Source organism: Impatiens glandulifera, chromosome 8 (assembly GCF_907164915.1).
Source record: "Impatiens glandulifera chromosome 8, dImpGla2.1, whole genome shotgun sequence".
In the NCBI taxonomy this organism is placed as follows: domain Eukaryota; kingdom Viridiplantae; phylum Streptophyta; class Magnoliopsida; order Ericales; family Balsaminaceae; genus Impatiens; species Impatiens glandulifera.
In genome coordinates this window covers 43,561,169-43,577,703 of record NC_061869.1, presented here as the reverse complement: position 1 = coordinate 43,577,703, position 16,535 = coordinate 43,561,169, and the positions used below count along the sequence as shown (strand labels likewise).

Below are 16,535 nucleotides of genomic sequence, written 5' to 3'. Positions count from 1 at the left end.
TAACCTATCATGCAAAAAGTCAAACTCATCAAATGAGAATCTTAAGTTTTGTTAAAGGGAGTTTGACTGATAGTGAATCTGATCCTATTCACGAAAAAGTGACTGTTAAGAATGAAATTATTTATGTTCCGCCGACTGTTAGCTGGCTGAAGAACAAATTAGAAGCAGCTAGCAAGTCTGGCAATCTAAAACCTGACTCAAAGTCAAGGAGTTTTAAAAGAAAGTCTTCTTCAAAATTTAACGGATCAGTGGCTAGCAAAAAGTCGTCTGCTAAGTCAAAATCATACGCACTAATCACAACGCAACATGAGAAATCCATTAAAATATGTCAAATATGAATTCCTAAGAGACTAATTGATCGAGGACCCAATTGAATATGGGTACCAAGTTTGTAAATAGTATTTTATGTAGGTGATGTAGGAGGATTGCAGGAAGGAAGCATGGAGAATACTCTTTTGAGTATGCAATTCAGAGGATCAACAATGGCTACTCTACCGTTTCAGAAGAATAAATGTTTTTATGTGTTTTTGTAGTGAAATACTCTTGGTTCTAAGGATATCAAAACATTTGGTTATTCATTTTTGTAATTGTACAAAATGAGAGGGAAAAATTACTCTGAAAGTAAAGATACTCTCAAGATGAATGACTTTAATCGGTCTGTTAGACAAGGGTGTCTAAATGAAATGGTCTGTACTTAGATGTATTTTTGGTCACAATCTATACATCTAAGTCTATATGTCATGGTTTAAAACCAACGCGGTTAGACGTATACGTCTAATAGACGTTAGACATTTCTACGTTATGAGCAAGAGGATGCTCACGTCTAACCAAACACACGTCTTACACGTGATGTTTATGTGGAATTAGACGTACACGTCTAATAGACATTAGACGTATTCTTTACAACACGCAATTAGACGTATGCGTCTAATAGACCCACACGTCTAATAGACGTTTAGTTTTATAGATTGGTGCAATAAGAAAAACGTCTAACTACGTGCCTTTTAGACTGATCAAGGACAACTGTCCACGTGAGAAGATATCTGATTTTCCCGCTCAAACATTAAAACAGTCATTTCATAATAACATGAAGATACGTGTCTCTCAAGTTAAAAGAGAATGACTAATATACCCTCATCATAATGATGATTCTTTGGAAAGGACGTCTAATTTTAAATGATGGGCCATATCCTTAGGAAAAACGACGGTTATCCTGCATAACTTCCCATGGTCCATATAAGGACATCTTTGAATGAGATTTAAAGATTTTTATCTCTCAAATCTTCTAAGAACCCTAGATTTTCTTTGCCTTTCTCTCTCAAAAAACTGTGTTAATCTTGTGTCTGTTCGTTTTCTATTGTAAATTGTGAACAAGAGAATCACGTTGGGTCATTATAATTTGCAGGTGGATTTTCTATCAGTCTACACTTTCGATTAACCGGAAGTGGTAGATATGTTCAGAACCCTCAAGTATTCCGGTCTCGGAAAATATCTTGGCGGTTCTTTCATCTTTTAGGAGAAGGAAGTTCGAGAGTTCTTTAAATCTGCAACTATGGTGGACGATCTCATCTTTGCAACTGTAAATAGAATGGAAATATCTATCGATGAAGCCATGTACGCGGAGTTCTCCGAACTTCCGTCGGAGGGTCATACCTTCAACAAGGATCTATCACCGGAAGTTAGGAAAGAGATGAAGAAGGTCTTATCTGCCGATGGATCGACGATTCATTCAAACGGAAGTAAGAAAGTCCTTAAACCACAGTTTATTTTGCTAAATGACGTGGTGGCAAAAGCGCTTCAGGGGAAGGATGGTTCATTCAATCTCTATAGTCAAGATCGATTTGACTATATGTGTGCCATTTCAAAGGGGATCCAGGTAAACTGGGCCTCAACATTATTCAACAATCTCTGCTTCTCCATCAACCAGGAGAACAAAGAAAGTATAACCTTTGCTGCACAACTTAGCCGTCTGTTGGAGCATCTGGGGGTTCCGTTGGGCGAACCTGAACCTATCAACTCAAACAGGGTGTATAATGTGTTCACAGTTGCCAACACTCTGGTTAGAATGAAGAATCTTAAGGAAACGCATTCGGGTGCTTCTAGTCAACAGATAGGAGGAAAATCGATTATTCAATCTAAACAGCCAGCCTCTTTCATCCTGTCAACGGGAGCAAAAAGATCCAAGACAGTCAACGAATCAGAGGCTAGTTCCACTAGCCGAAAGAGATCTTCAAAGAAGGATTCTGAAACTGTTGATTCCAAAATCAGGCAAGGTCCAGTTGAACTTGCCACCCTTCCCATGTCTCCCCTGTCTTCAACTGCCAGTAAGTTGAGGAGATCTTCAAGGTCATCTGTCTCAAAAGGTGACAAGTCAATGGCGCCCCGCGCGTCTAAATCGATGAAGCCTTCATCAAAGGTAACTTCTTTTATATCTCTGGCCGATGTGCCCAAGTTTGATGTTCCTATAATGGAACAAGATAAATCTGTTTTTATTCCTGAAAAGGTATATGCTGAAGGGCCTGCTATTGAGTCAGCTGGTTCAAATGTTGAGAATAATTACAAGACTAAGTCTCCTGTTCAACAACTTGATCAAGTAGTCGCTGGTGCTACAAAATTTTCTCAACCAGAATAAAGTGAAGTCCTTACCCTTGTTGCTGGTGATGATGCTGAAATAGAACCCTCTACTTCTGTTAGAGAGTCTTCCTCCACTAACCCTATTTCGAAAGACTCAATAGTAACCGGGAAGGTCACTCGAGGAGAGCTTCCTCCTGGACTCTTCAAGAAACTTGTATCTGCTTATGAATTGATGCGTTCCACAAGGCAGTTGTGTGAAATTGTTTTCGGTGAACCAAGACCTTCTCCAAAACCTGTTGAGGTTGTTGGAAAAGGGAAAAATATTGTAATTGAAGAAAGTGAAGATGTTTCTGAGGCAACATGTATTGTTGACCTCATGATGAATGAAGTCAAGGCTATTGCTACTGAGAAGATGGAAAATTTTGATTCTTGGATCCAGAACAGATTATCTATCTAGTATGATGGGGTCATCACGGGTTCAGGAATAAGTACTCAATGGCGCAAGCTTGCAGCAGATGAGAAGAAGGTTCTCAAATGGGCTAAAACTCCGCAGGTGTCGGAAGCTCTGAAAAGGAAAGATCTCATCAAAGCTTGTTTGAGAGGAAGAGCCTTATTTCCCATCCTTGAAGCCAAAAAAGCCAATTTCAACCCTATTGAGAAAGGTGTTGAAGTGGAAGTAAAAGTCTTAAAAAGGCTAGACGAGATTATGGCTGACTATCTCTCTGTAGTCACGAGATATGTTGATGGAGCTAACTGCTCAGGAGTTAGCTATTTTGGTATTTTCTCTGATGAAGATGAACCAATGGATGTCTCTGCTGATAATGTTGATACATATGAGCAAGTTGCTTCTCTTCTGATAGAATTTGGAAACTTTTCTACAGAAGAAAGACGTTTAATGACTCAACCCGTTGTCGAGCTAAATAAGGAACCCATTCAAGAGAATCCATCTCTAGAGGAAGAAGAAGAAGAGATAATTCAAGAGCCAGAACAAGCTCTTGTAAATCAAGAAGAAGTTGTTGTTGAAGAGCTGGTCCAAGCTCTTGTAACTCAAGAGAATGAAGTTGTTGTGGAGATTGTTCAAACTCCAAATGAAGAAGAAGTTGTGATATCCCCTATTGTCAGAATAGAGGAAGCTCATGAAAATGAGGCTGAAGCTAGTCAGCCAGGGATTACCAGATCTGAGGGGGAACCCTCAAAAGACAAAGATGCCGAAGAAGAGAGTTCCTCATCTGAGGGGGAACAAGATCAAAATGCTAGAAATGCCAAGCCTCTCCACAGCAAGGGAAATCTATATGAAAGATTTTAGAGAGTCGAAAGGGAGCTGGAAGAAGAAGAGCGAAATAAAATTGGAAATGAGTCTGAGAAGGGTGAACCCGAGCAATCCTTGTAGATTCATACCGAAGCTAATCCAATTCAGAGCATGGCAGCAGAATCACAAGATGATTCATCCAATGAAGGATCCTCTGTAGATGGTACCAAGCTTCTGAAATCTATGACTTCTCTTCTTTCCTCTCTTCAGACGAATGAGATGGCTATGGGATCACATGTAGTAAATATTTTGAAGACCCAGAAAGAGGACATAAAATAAGTTGTTGAATGTGTCAAAATCCTTAAAGAATTGGATAATACACTGAAGAAGAATACGTATGAGACTCATGTCTCAAATTCAAAATTCTCTAAATTTGACCAGCAGCTCTTCAGTCGTCAATCTGAAATGATGAGTCTTGAAAGACAAATAAATCTTGATAATCATCGTGAGGTCATGAAATCAATGGAATTTTACAAGAATCGGCTCATTGAAATTCAAGGAAGCTTGAGAAGAACATAAGGTGAAAGGTTGGAGTATGCCGACTCCATTGCAAGAAAGTTTCAAGAGAAAGAAAATGCGAAAGTTGTTGCTGAAAGAGAACAAAATCGTATCACTCAAGGTGAGCCCAGTAGAAGAGGTGACAGTGTATCAACCGGTACCATATCTAAGCGTGCTCCAACTAACGATGAAAATCCAAGGCCAACCAAAAGAGGAGGAAGTCGAAGCGGTGGTGATCGCGGAGGCCGAAGCAGTAGTGGTGGTCGTGGTGTGCAATCTGGTAGTGATCGAGGAGGTCGCACTAGTGGCGGTGATCGTGGTGGGAGATCCAGTGGAAGCGTTCGCGGTGGTCGTGCACTTCCTTCGTTCCAAAACCTGCTAACTGGTGAAGGGATGAGTTATGAAGGAACTCAATTCCCCATCGATCCTTGAGTGAAAAGGGAAGAACAATATTCTCCTTTCTCTTACTTTGTTTTAAACTATGTTTCTTTGACTATGTTTTTGAATATTGGTTTTTGAAAGTGGTTATGTGTGATGGATGAACAAGTATTACCCTGCATTTATATGATGAATGCTTAATTTGTTATCTATGCAGAGTTTCAATCTCATCATCAAAAAAGGGGAAATTGTTGGGTCAAATTATTTTGACAATGTGTTGAAATAGTTTGACTATTGGAATTTTGATGATGAATGGATTATATATGCGTCTAATTGTTTTTGATGTAGGTGTATTGAAAAAAATTTCATTAGACTTGATTCTAATGAGGTTCATTAGACCGATTTGGCATTAGATGCACAAAGTTAACGTGCAGTCTACCTAGCGAAATTAGACGTACAGTCTAATTAAGCGGTGTTAGACGTGTAGTTTAACTGAAGTATTTAGACATGCAGTCTAACTTGTGGAGTTAGACGTGCAGTCTAATGAATCCGTAATTAGACGTGCAGTCTAATGGATTCAGAATTAGACGTGCAGTCTAACTTAGCAGAGTTAGACGTGTAGTCTAATGGATTGTGAAAGTTAGACGTGCAGTCTAACTCCTTCAGACTAGTCTTAAGTGGAACGGAATTAGACGTGCAATCTAATAGAAAGGTGAAAGTTAGACATGTAGTCTAACTTGTGAAAGTTAGACGTGCAGTCTAACTCCTTCAGATTAGTCTGAAGTGATTGTAATTAGACGCAAGTCTAAACCCGTTAGACCAGGTGGTCTAATGGATTATGTTATTAGACAGGGACGTTTGATTTCATTAGACGAGGTCATTTAATTGAAATACTTCTAATTCTTTGCTTAAGCAGTTGCTTGAATCTAGCACCCGCCTACCCACGTGCTACAGCTGTACGCTACTCCTGCTCCACTTTCTGATGAAGATCATTACGACAGCCCGATGCAACCAATCAACAAATGACACGTAAGCGAATATTCTTCCCACTACTTGTTTTGCAGGTAAATCTCTAAAGAATATTCGGCGCACTACTTGTTGTGTACGGCCACGATCCTTGTATTCAGAGTCTGCTGTGTACTATGGAGGCGTTCCAATATAAGAGTGCCACGTATCATTCTAAAGATTCGACCGTTGGTACCTGTTCATATTAAAAGATTCCTAAGGACAATGGACGAACTGCCGGAATTGCAGAGAGAGATATCAGTCGATCATCTTGCTTACCGAAATCACTGTACCTGTTCATATTAAAAGATTCCTAAGGACAATGGACGAACTGCCGGAATTGCAGAGAGAGATATCAGTCGATCATCTTGCTTACCGAAATCACTGAGAAATCAAGAGAGAGTTAGAATCAAAGCATCCTTTAGCTGAGTGATATTCTTCATCTTGTAGGTTGAACAGAGTGTGTTCTGTTCAACAACGAGCTAAGTGTGTGCAAACTGTATTTGATTCGAATCATATTATAGTGAATCCTTCTGGTGGTTGGAAGAAGGGGTGAGGTAGGAGAGTTTGCTCCGAACATCTATAAACAAACTATTGTGTTGTTCCTTTTTGTCATCTTCTCATTTTCATCTTAAGCTTCAAACCTAAGAAAACATTTCCGCACTTGATTCTATTTCTAGTGTTTACAAGGGTTTGCGTAGAATAGAAAGTGAATTAAATCACTAAAAAGATTTCTTTCAAACTGATTTCTTTCCTCCGTCTCTATTGATTAAGCCGATCCCATGAATATTATTTAAAAAAAATATTTTTTAACGATATTTTATATAGACGAGTTTTAAATGGCCGAAGACTGTTTATGACCACAATTTCTTCAAATTGAACCATTTTCACACTATATTTGTATGATTTTTCATTAAAACATCAAAAATCAATTAGAATTTTAGAAATTAATATGGTTTTAAAATTGTATGTTTTCACGCTATTGTTTTATTTCTTTAATAAAAACATAAAAAAAAATCTTCTAATTAATCATATTTCATGATATTTTGTATGTTTTATTATATAAAAACATCAAAAACCAAATAAATAATCAAAATTAACATAAGTTTTTAATCATCGTCCGTTTTTATGCTATTTCTTTTCTGTTGTTTCATAAAACATAAAAATCAATTAAAATATTCGAAATTAATGTGTGTATTTTTTTAAATAGTACATTTTCACGCATCTATTTTTTGTTTTTTTATAATAACGTTTTAAAATCTTCAAATGGTTTTGTTTTTAAAACATTTTGTATATTGTTATATAAAAAACATCAAAAATCAAATAAATAATTTTAAATTAATGTTTTTTTAAATCGTTCGTTTTTACGCTTTTTATTTTATATTTTTTGAATAAAGACATTAAAAATGAGTGTTACATTAACATTTATTCGATTTGGTCCATTTAATCATTATTTAAAAAATATAAAAAGGAGTGCGACACGAGAACTTCCAAGGGGGTCACCTATCCTAGTACAACTCTTGCCCAAAAACACTTAAGAATGGAGTTCTTATGGGTTCCGGTACACTAGTGCTGGTATGATCACGCACGTTATATTATGAATAATTTATTCATTTGATACATCATAATTAAAAAAAAAATTATTTTATGAAACTCTAAAGAGACGAGTTTTAAACAACCGTAGACCGTTTACGACCACAGTTTCATCAAATCGATTAGTTTTCACGCTATATTTGTATGATTTTTCATGAAAACATCAAAATATAATTTGAATGTTCGAAATTAACATGATTTTTAAAATCGTACGTTTTCATGCTATCGTTTTTTGATTTTTCATAAAAAAAAATTAAAAAATCTTCGAATATATCATTTTTCACGATATTTTATATTTTTTTATATAAAAACATCAAAAATCAAATTAATAATCTAAATTAACATGTATTGTTAAAAATCGTTCTATTTACTTTTTGTTTTGTTTTTTTTTCAAAAAAACATTAAAACTCGATTAAAATATTCGAAATTCACGTGTGTTTTTTTTTAAATCGTATATTTCCACACATCTATTTTTTGTTTTTTTTATAAAAACGTTTTAAAATATTCAAATTGATCCGTTTTAAGGTATTTTGTATGTTGATTTTTATATAAAATCAATAAAATTAAATAAATATTTGAAATTAATGTCTTTTTCAAATCGTTTGTATATAAGATTTTATTTAGTTTTTTTATATAAACATTAAAATGAGTGTTACATTAACGTTTATTCAAGTGGGTCCTTTTTAATCGTTATTTAAAAAAATATAAAAAAGAGTGTGATATGAGGACTTCTTAGGAGGTCACTCATCCAAGTACTACTCTTGCCCAAACACGCTTAGTTGCGGCATGATCGCACATGTTATATGATAAACAATTTATTCATTTGATATATCATAATAAAAAAAAAAATTGTTTTACGAAATTCTAAATAGACGAGTTTTCAACGGCCGAAGTCATTTACCACCATGGTTTCTTAAAATTGATCCGTTTTTATGCTATTTTTGTATGATTTTTCATTTAAACATCAAAAATCAAATAAATAATCCAAATGAACATGTGTTTTTAAAATCACTTGTTATTACCATTTTTTTCATTAAAATATTAAAAGTGAGTATCACATTAATGTCCATTCGATTTAGTCCATTTTAATCGTTATTTTTAAAAAATATAAAAATTAGTGCGACACTATGACATCCTAGGGGTCACCCATTATAGTACTACTCTCTCCCCAACACGTTTAACTAGGTAGTTCAGATGGAATCCGATGCATTAGTGTTCCTATGATCGCACACGTTATATGATAAACAATTTATTCATTTGATACATCATAATTAACAAAAATGATTTTTTACAAAATTCCAAACAGACGAGTTGAAACGACCGAAGACCGTCTACGACCTCAGTTTCTTTAAATTGATTAGTTTTCATGCTATATTTGTATGATTTTCATTAAATCATCAAAAATTAATTAGAATTTTCGAAATTAACGTGTTTTATAAATTATATGTTTTCACGCTATCGTTTTTTAATTTTTTTTCATTAAAACATTAAAACAAATCTTCGAATTGATCCCATTTCACAATATTTTTTATGTTTTTTATATAAAAACAAAAAAGTTAATAAAAATATTCGAGATTAACGTGTTTTTAAATCGTACATTTTCACGCATTTATTTTTGTTTTTTTCTAAAAACGTTTTAAAATCTTCAAAATTGATCTATTTTAAAGATATTTTGTATGTTGTTTTATATATAAACATTATTAATGAGTGTTACATTAATGTTTATTTGATTTGTTCCGTTTCTTCCTTAGTTAGAAAAATATATAAAGGAGTGCGACATGAAGTCTTCCCAATGGGTCACTCATTCTTGTAGTACTCTCGCCTTACCACGCTTAACTGCGGAGTTATGATGAGATCCAGTGCATTAGTGTTGATATGATCGCACCCGTTATATGATGAACAATTTATTTATTTGATACATCATAATTAAAAAAAATTATTTTTTACAAAATTCTAAATAGATGACTTCAATCGTTTACGACCACAGTTTTTTCAAATTGGTATGTTTTTACGCTATTTTTGTATATTTTTTCATTTAAACATCAAAAATCAATTTTAATGTTCGAAATTAATGTGTTTTTTTTAAATCGTACGTTTTCATGTTTTCGTTTTTTGATTTTTTTTCTTAAATTCATTAAAAAAACACTTGGAATCGATCATTTTCACAATATTTTGTATGTTTTTTTATAACAAAACATCAAATAAATAATTCTAAATTAACCTCTTTTTAAAATGGTTTGTTTTTATGATTTTATTTTGTGTATTCTTTTTCATAAAAACATTAAAATAATCTACGAATTAATCATTTTTCATGATATTTTGTATGTTTTTTTATATAAAAACATCAAAAAATATCTAAATAATCGAAATTAACGTTTATTTTTTAAAACCGTCCATTTTTACTCTATTTCTTTTGAATTTTTTAATAAAAAATTAAAATATTTGATATTAATGTGAGTGTTTTTTTTTTTGTAAATCATACATTTTCACGCATCTATTTTTTTATATAAAAACGTTAGAAATTCTTAAAATTGATCCATTTTAAAGATATTTTGTATATTAAAAAAAATGATTTTTTTACAAAATTCTAAATAGACATGTTTTAAACGGCCGAAGACAATTTACACAACCACAGTTTCTTCAAAATGATTTGTTTTTATGTTATTTTTGTATGATTTTTCATTAAAACATCAAAAATCAATTAGAAAATTCAAAATAAACATGTTTTTTTAAATCTTACGTTTTCATGCCATCGTTTTTTGATTTTGTTTTATAAAAACATTAAAAAAATCTTTGAATTGATATTTTTTTTACGATATTTTTTATATTTTTTATATAAAAATATCAAAAAATTAAATAAATAATCAATATTAACATGTGTTTTTTTTTAAATCGTTTGTTTTTACGCGATTAAAAATCAATTAAAATATTCGAAATTAATGTGTTTTTTTTAAATCCTACATTTCACGCATCTATTTTTTTTAATGTTTTAAATTCTTCAACTTAATCCATTTTAAGATATTTTATATGTTGTTTATATATAAATATAAAATATCAAAAAAAATAGTTCGAAATTAATGTGTTTTTTAAATCATTTATTTTTACAATTTTATTTTGTGTTTTTTCATAAAAACATTAAAAATGAGTGTTGAATTAAAGTTTATTCGATTTGGTCAATTTCAATCGTTATTTAAAAAAAGATGAAAAGGAGTGAGACATAAGGACTTCCAAAGGATCACCTATCTTAGTACTAATCTTTAGTGTTGGTATGATCGTACTCGTTATATGATGAACAATTTATTCGTTTAATACATCTTAATTAAAAAATGATTTTTTGAAGAATGTCCATATAGACGAGTTTTAAACGGCCGAAGATCGTTTATGACCACTGTTTCTTCAAATTGATACGTTTTAACGCTATTTTTGTAAGTTGTTTGATTAAAAAATAAAAAATCAATTAGAAGGTTCAATATTAACGAGTTTTCTTAAATATCGTTATTTTGATTTTTTTTTTGCAAAAACAATAAAATAATCTTTGAATTTATCCATTTTAACGATATTTTGTATATTTTTTTATATAAAAATCAATAAAATTATTGAAATTAATTTATGTGTGTTTTAAATCGTACATTTTTACGCATCTATTTTTTTTTAATTATTAAAATTAATCTATTTTCTTATTTTGTGTTTTTTTGATAAAAACATTAAAAATGAGTGTTACATTAACGTTTATTCGATTTGGTCCATTAGATTTGTTATTTTAAAAAAATATAAAAAGGAGTGCGACACGCCAATTCCTAGGGGAAACCCATCCTAGTACTACTCGCGCGCCAAGCACGCTTAGTTGCGAAGTTCTGATGGGATCCGATGCATTAAAGCTGGTATGATCGCATCAGTTATATGATGAACAATTTATTCATTTAATACATCATAACTAAAAAAATATTTTTATACGAAATTCCAAATAGACGAGTTTTAAACCGCCAAAGACCGGTGTCATCAAATTGATCCGTTTTCACGCTATGTTTGTATTTTTTTCAATAAAACATAAAAAAATTAATTAAATGTTCAAAATTAACGTGTTTTTTAAAACCTTACATTTTTATGCAATCATTGTTTTTTGAATTTTTTCATAAGAATATTAACAAAATCTTCGAAATGATCCTTTTACACGATATTTTGTATTTTTTTAATATAAAAATATGAAAAATCAAATAAATTATCGAAATGAATGTGTGTTTTTAAAAATAATTCGTTTTTATACTATTTTTTTTGTTTCTTTTCATAAGAACATTAAAAATCAATTAAAATATTCGAAATTAACGTGTTTTATTAATTCGTACATTTTCAAGCATCTATTTTGTATTTTTTCTAAAAACGATTAAAATTCTTCAAATTAATCTGTTTTCAAGATAATTTGTATGTTGGTTCATATAAAACATCAAAAATTAAGAATAAGGATACATTTTTTTTAAAAAGAAACTCAGAAAGAGAGAGAAAAACTTTGAAGATTTTAGGTTTTCGGTGAAAATTCCGGTAGCAAATTCTCTCCTCACGAATAACACAATCGACACGAACGACACAATCGGTACAATCGGCACGAACGACACAATCGGCACAATCAGAACGATTTACACGGTATGAAGGTCGCGGTTCGCTTATTGTGATCATGTTGTTAGTAGCTCAGCGTCGCTTGTCAAACGTGCGCACGATCGGCACAATCGACACAATTGGCACAATCGGCACAATCGACATAATCGGCACGATCAGCACGGTATTGACTCTAATTTCTAGGTAGGTCATTCATCTACAAGCTTGGTTGGAAGGTTAAGATTTCTGGTTTACCCTATTTTGTATAGCTAGGGTTTCTGGTGTACCCTATTCAGTAACTGTTCTTTTTCTTCCTTGTTTTGTTGCTTTGTTATGTTTTCATTAAAATGGGAAGAAAGAAAAGCAATAATATAAGGAAGTCAAAGAATTTGTGATGGAAGGTATAAGGGAGGTAGCTGAAAAGAAAATTGATATGATTGCTGAAGAAATAATTCAGGAAAAACGGGAGTGCAGCAAAGGTAAGGAACCAATTACTGTTAAAAATTCTAAAGAAAATGCTGCAGAAAAACAGGGGAAGAAAGAAGTAATTTGGAATGTTGGTTATAATGAAAGAGCCAACATATTTGGTCTTAAAAACTAGATTACCAAACTACTAATGCATGCTAAAAAGGGTGAAATCATAATCATTAAAGAGAAAGCTCAGCAAAAAACAGTCCAACTCAATATTCATTATCTCTAGGACTGGAATTTACTGAAAAAACAGAATATGAGGAAATAGTTAAATGGTCAGTTGATTCAATGAAGGAGCTGATGAAGGCTCCCAAAACCAAGACCTACATTATCAAGAATAATTCAACATGAAAAGTCAACAAGGTATGGAAGAATAAAGCAGGAAAGAAATCTGAAGATAATGCCTACAAAGGAAAAATCTACTTGGGGGATATCCAAGCAAAGGTAGAGGTACTCAACTCTCCTTTTGAATTCAAACTGCCTTCTAAAGTAGATGATAAATGTATTGAAGACTGGGAGTTTGTAGTGGTTGGAAACTTCATTGGGAAAAACAGAGTATCATACCCAACTACCAAAGAGACTCTAATTAAACAATGGGGAGAAAAGGGGCTTGAAAAAGTTTTTGCAAATATACATGATCTCTATTTCTTGCAGTTCAAAAATGGCTCAAATCTGAAAGAAATTTTGGAGAAAGGACATACTTACATAGGATCAAATTGCATGAAACTGGAAAAGTGGTAAGAAGAGATGAATGTACAAAGCAAACCAAAAGAAATAGCCCAGATTTGGTTCAAGCTTTGGAACATTCCAGCCCACATGTACAATGCTGAAGCAATTAGTCATTTTGTAGGTACAATTGGGAAACCATTATATATGAACCAATAACTGAAGGAGGAGAGCACTTTTCCTTTGCTAGAATTAGCATTGAAGTGCATCCTAAGAGTGTCATGCCAATGAAAATGGTAGTTGTTGACAGAAAAGGAAAACACAATGTCATGGAGATCTCTTATGAATGGAAACCAAAAAGGTGTGCTTTCTGTAACACTTTTCCGCACAATAAATGTGATAAAGCTAAAGAAGAAGATTAGAAAAGCCAGGAAATAGAAAAGAAAAAGAAGGAAACAGAGGAGGCTAAACTCAAAGATCAAACATTTGTAGAAAAAAGCAAGAATGATTCTGAGAAAATGGAAAGCAACGAAAGAAAGAAAGTAAAGGGAATCAAGGTGAAGAGGAAAAGAAAATTTTTTGTGATGCAAAGGATTAGGCTTAAAATAGAAGATGAACCTCAAGTTGTTGTTGAGGAAACTCAAGATGAAAACACTAAGAATTTCAAAGCTAAAACAGAGAATTCTAAAGCCGATAAAGATGATTCCAAAACCGATGTGGATTCTGAAGCTGAAGCTAAAGATAAGGAAGACAAGAATACAGAAATTCAAGTTGAAGATAACAAAGGTAAAAGTCATAAAAATCTCGAAAACAATTCTTTTTATCAAATCGGAACGGTCTCGTATAATGAGAGGATTCAAAATGAGAAACAACAATACTCATCAACCTCTTCAATAAAATCTCTTTTTATCGTTAGAGGAAGAGGAAGAGGTAGAAGAAGAGGAATGGGAAGAAGGCCTCTCAATGAAGATAGATGACATGCGAAAATCCCAGGCTGGGATGATTAGGTTTGAATGTAGTCTTTTCTATTTATAATCTCTGTTTTTTTAGAATGTATGAATGCTACTAATCAGTTTTTTTAGGGTCTTTTGATTGTCATCCTTAATCATAGCTAGGGTTTGTCTAGCTTTGATTTCTGACCCTCCCATTTTGAGATTTTAATGAAATAGTTTTAACTGTTTTTCCAAAAAAAAAAACATAAAAAATTAACTAAATAGTTTGAAATTAAAGGCTTTTTAAAAATAATTTGTTTTACAATTTTTTTTTCATAAAATATTAAAAATGTGTGTAACATTAACATTTATTAAATTTTTTCCATTTTAATAGTAATTTCAAAATAATATAAAATGAGTGCGACACGAGAACTTCCTAAGAGGTTACCCATCCTAGTACTACTGTAGCTCAATCACGCTTAACTGCGGAGTTCTGATGCGATCCGGTGAATTATTACTGGTATGATCGCACCCATTATATGATAAAGAAATCATTAATTTGTTACATCATAATTAAAAATTATTTTTTTTTGAAATTCTAAATAGACGCGTTTTAAATTTCCGAAGACCGCTTATGACCATGGTTTCTTTAAATAGATATGTTTTCACGCTATTTCTGTATTTTTTTTCATTAAAACATAAGGAATCAACTAGATTCTTCGAAATTAACGTGTTTATTTAAAAACGTACGTTTCACGCTATTGTTTTTTTATTTTTTTATAAAAACATTAAAAAATAAATCTTTGAATTAATCCTTTTCATGATATTTTGTAAGTTTTTTTATATAAAAACATTAAAATTTAAATAAAAAATTAAAATTAACGTGTTTTAAAAACAAAAAACGTTCGTTTTACATTATTTTTTTGTTTATAAAAACATTAAAATCAATTAAAATATTAGAAGTTAACGTGTGTTTTTTTAAATGGTATATTTCCACGCATCTATTTTTTTCATAAAAACATTTAAAATTCTTCAAATTAATTCGTTTTCAAGTTATTTTGTATGTTGTTTATATAAAAATATCAAAATAAAATAAATAGTTTGAAATTAACGTGTTTTTAATTCGTTCATTTTTAAGTTTTTATTTTGTAATTTTTTTTAATAAAAATATTAAAATTGAGTGTTACATTAACCTTTATTCGATTTGGTCAATGTTTATCTTTATTTTATAAAATATAAATATGAGTGCGACACGAGGACCTCTTAGACGAGTTTTAAAGTACCGAATAACGTATACGAACAAGGTCTCTTCAAATTTATATGTTTTCATGCTATTTTTGTATTTATTTTTATTGAAACATCAAAAATCAATTAGAATGTTCGTAATTAATATATTTTTAAAATCGTACGTTTTCACGCTATCATTATTTTTCATAAAAACATGAAAAAAAATCTTTGGATTAATCATTTTCCACGATATTTTGAAAGTTTATATATATAAAAAACATCAAAAATCAAATAAATAATCGAAACTAATGTGTATTTTTAAAAATCGTTCGTTTTTACGGTATTTGATTTCTTTTTGTCTTTTTTCATAAAAACATTAAAAATCAATTAAAATGTTTGAAATTAATGTGTGTGTTTTAAATCGTATATTTTCACGCATCTATTTTTTTTAATTTCATGAAAACGTTTTAGATTCTTCAAATTAATATTTTTTCAAGATATTTTGTATGTTGTTTATATAAAAACATCAAAAATAAAATAAATAGTTTGAAATTAACGTTTTTTTTAATTCGTTCGTTTTAAGCTTTTATTTGAGTTTTTCATTAAAAATGAGTGTTACATTAACCTTTATTCAATTTTGTCCATGTTAATCGTTATTTTCAAAATATAAATAGGAGTGCAACACGAGGACTTCCTAGGCGGTCACCCATCATATTACTACTCTCGCCCAATCACGCTTAACTACGGAGTTCTATTGAGATTTATTGAATTAGTGCTGGTATGATCGCACATGTTATAAGATGAACAATTTATTCATTTGATACATCATAATTAAAAAAAAAATGATTTTTTTTTACGAAATTCGAAATAGACGACTTCAGTCGTTTACGACCACAGTTTTTTCAATTTGATCTGTTTTCACGCAATTTTTGTATGCTTTTTCATTAAAACATCATAAATCAATAGAATGTTTGAAATAACGTGTTTTTTAAAATCGTACATTTTCACAATATCATTTTTTGATTTTTTTCATATAAACATTAAAAAATATTCAAATTTATCATTTTTCACGATGTTTTGTATGTTTTTTCGTAAAAAAAAACAAAAATTAAATAAATAATTGAAATTAACGTGTGTCTCTTAAAATTGTTCGTTTTGACGCTATTTTTTGTGGTTTTTTGAATAAAAAATTAAAATGATTTAAATTTTTTGAAATTAACGTGTGTTTTTTAAATCGTACATTTTCACTAAAATATTTTTTGTTTTTTAATAAAAACTATTAGATTAAGTTA

The 16,535-nt window shown here is 31.1% G+C and overlaps 5 pseudogenes; all 5 read right to left on the bottom strand.

The window, feature by feature from the left end:
• Window positions 1-7,234: 7,234 nt before the first annotated feature.
• On the bottom strand, window positions 7,235-7,353 carry LOC124913460 (annotated as a pseudogene).
• Window positions 7,354-9,125: 1,772 nt separating this feature from the next.
• LOC124913471 lies at window positions 9,126-9,244 on the bottom strand (annotated as a pseudogene).
• A 1,890-nt stretch (window positions 9,245-11,134) lies between these two features.
• On the bottom strand, window positions 11,135-11,252 carry LOC124913464 (annotated as a pseudogene).
• A 3,179-nt stretch (window positions 11,253-14,431) lies between these two features.
• On the bottom strand, window positions 14,432-14,550 carry LOC124913537 (annotated as a pseudogene).
• A 1,366-nt stretch (window positions 14,551-15,916) lies between these two features.
• On the bottom strand, window positions 15,917-16,035 carry LOC124913445 (annotated as a pseudogene).
• Between the last annotated feature and the right edge of the window lie 500 nt (window positions 16,036-16,535).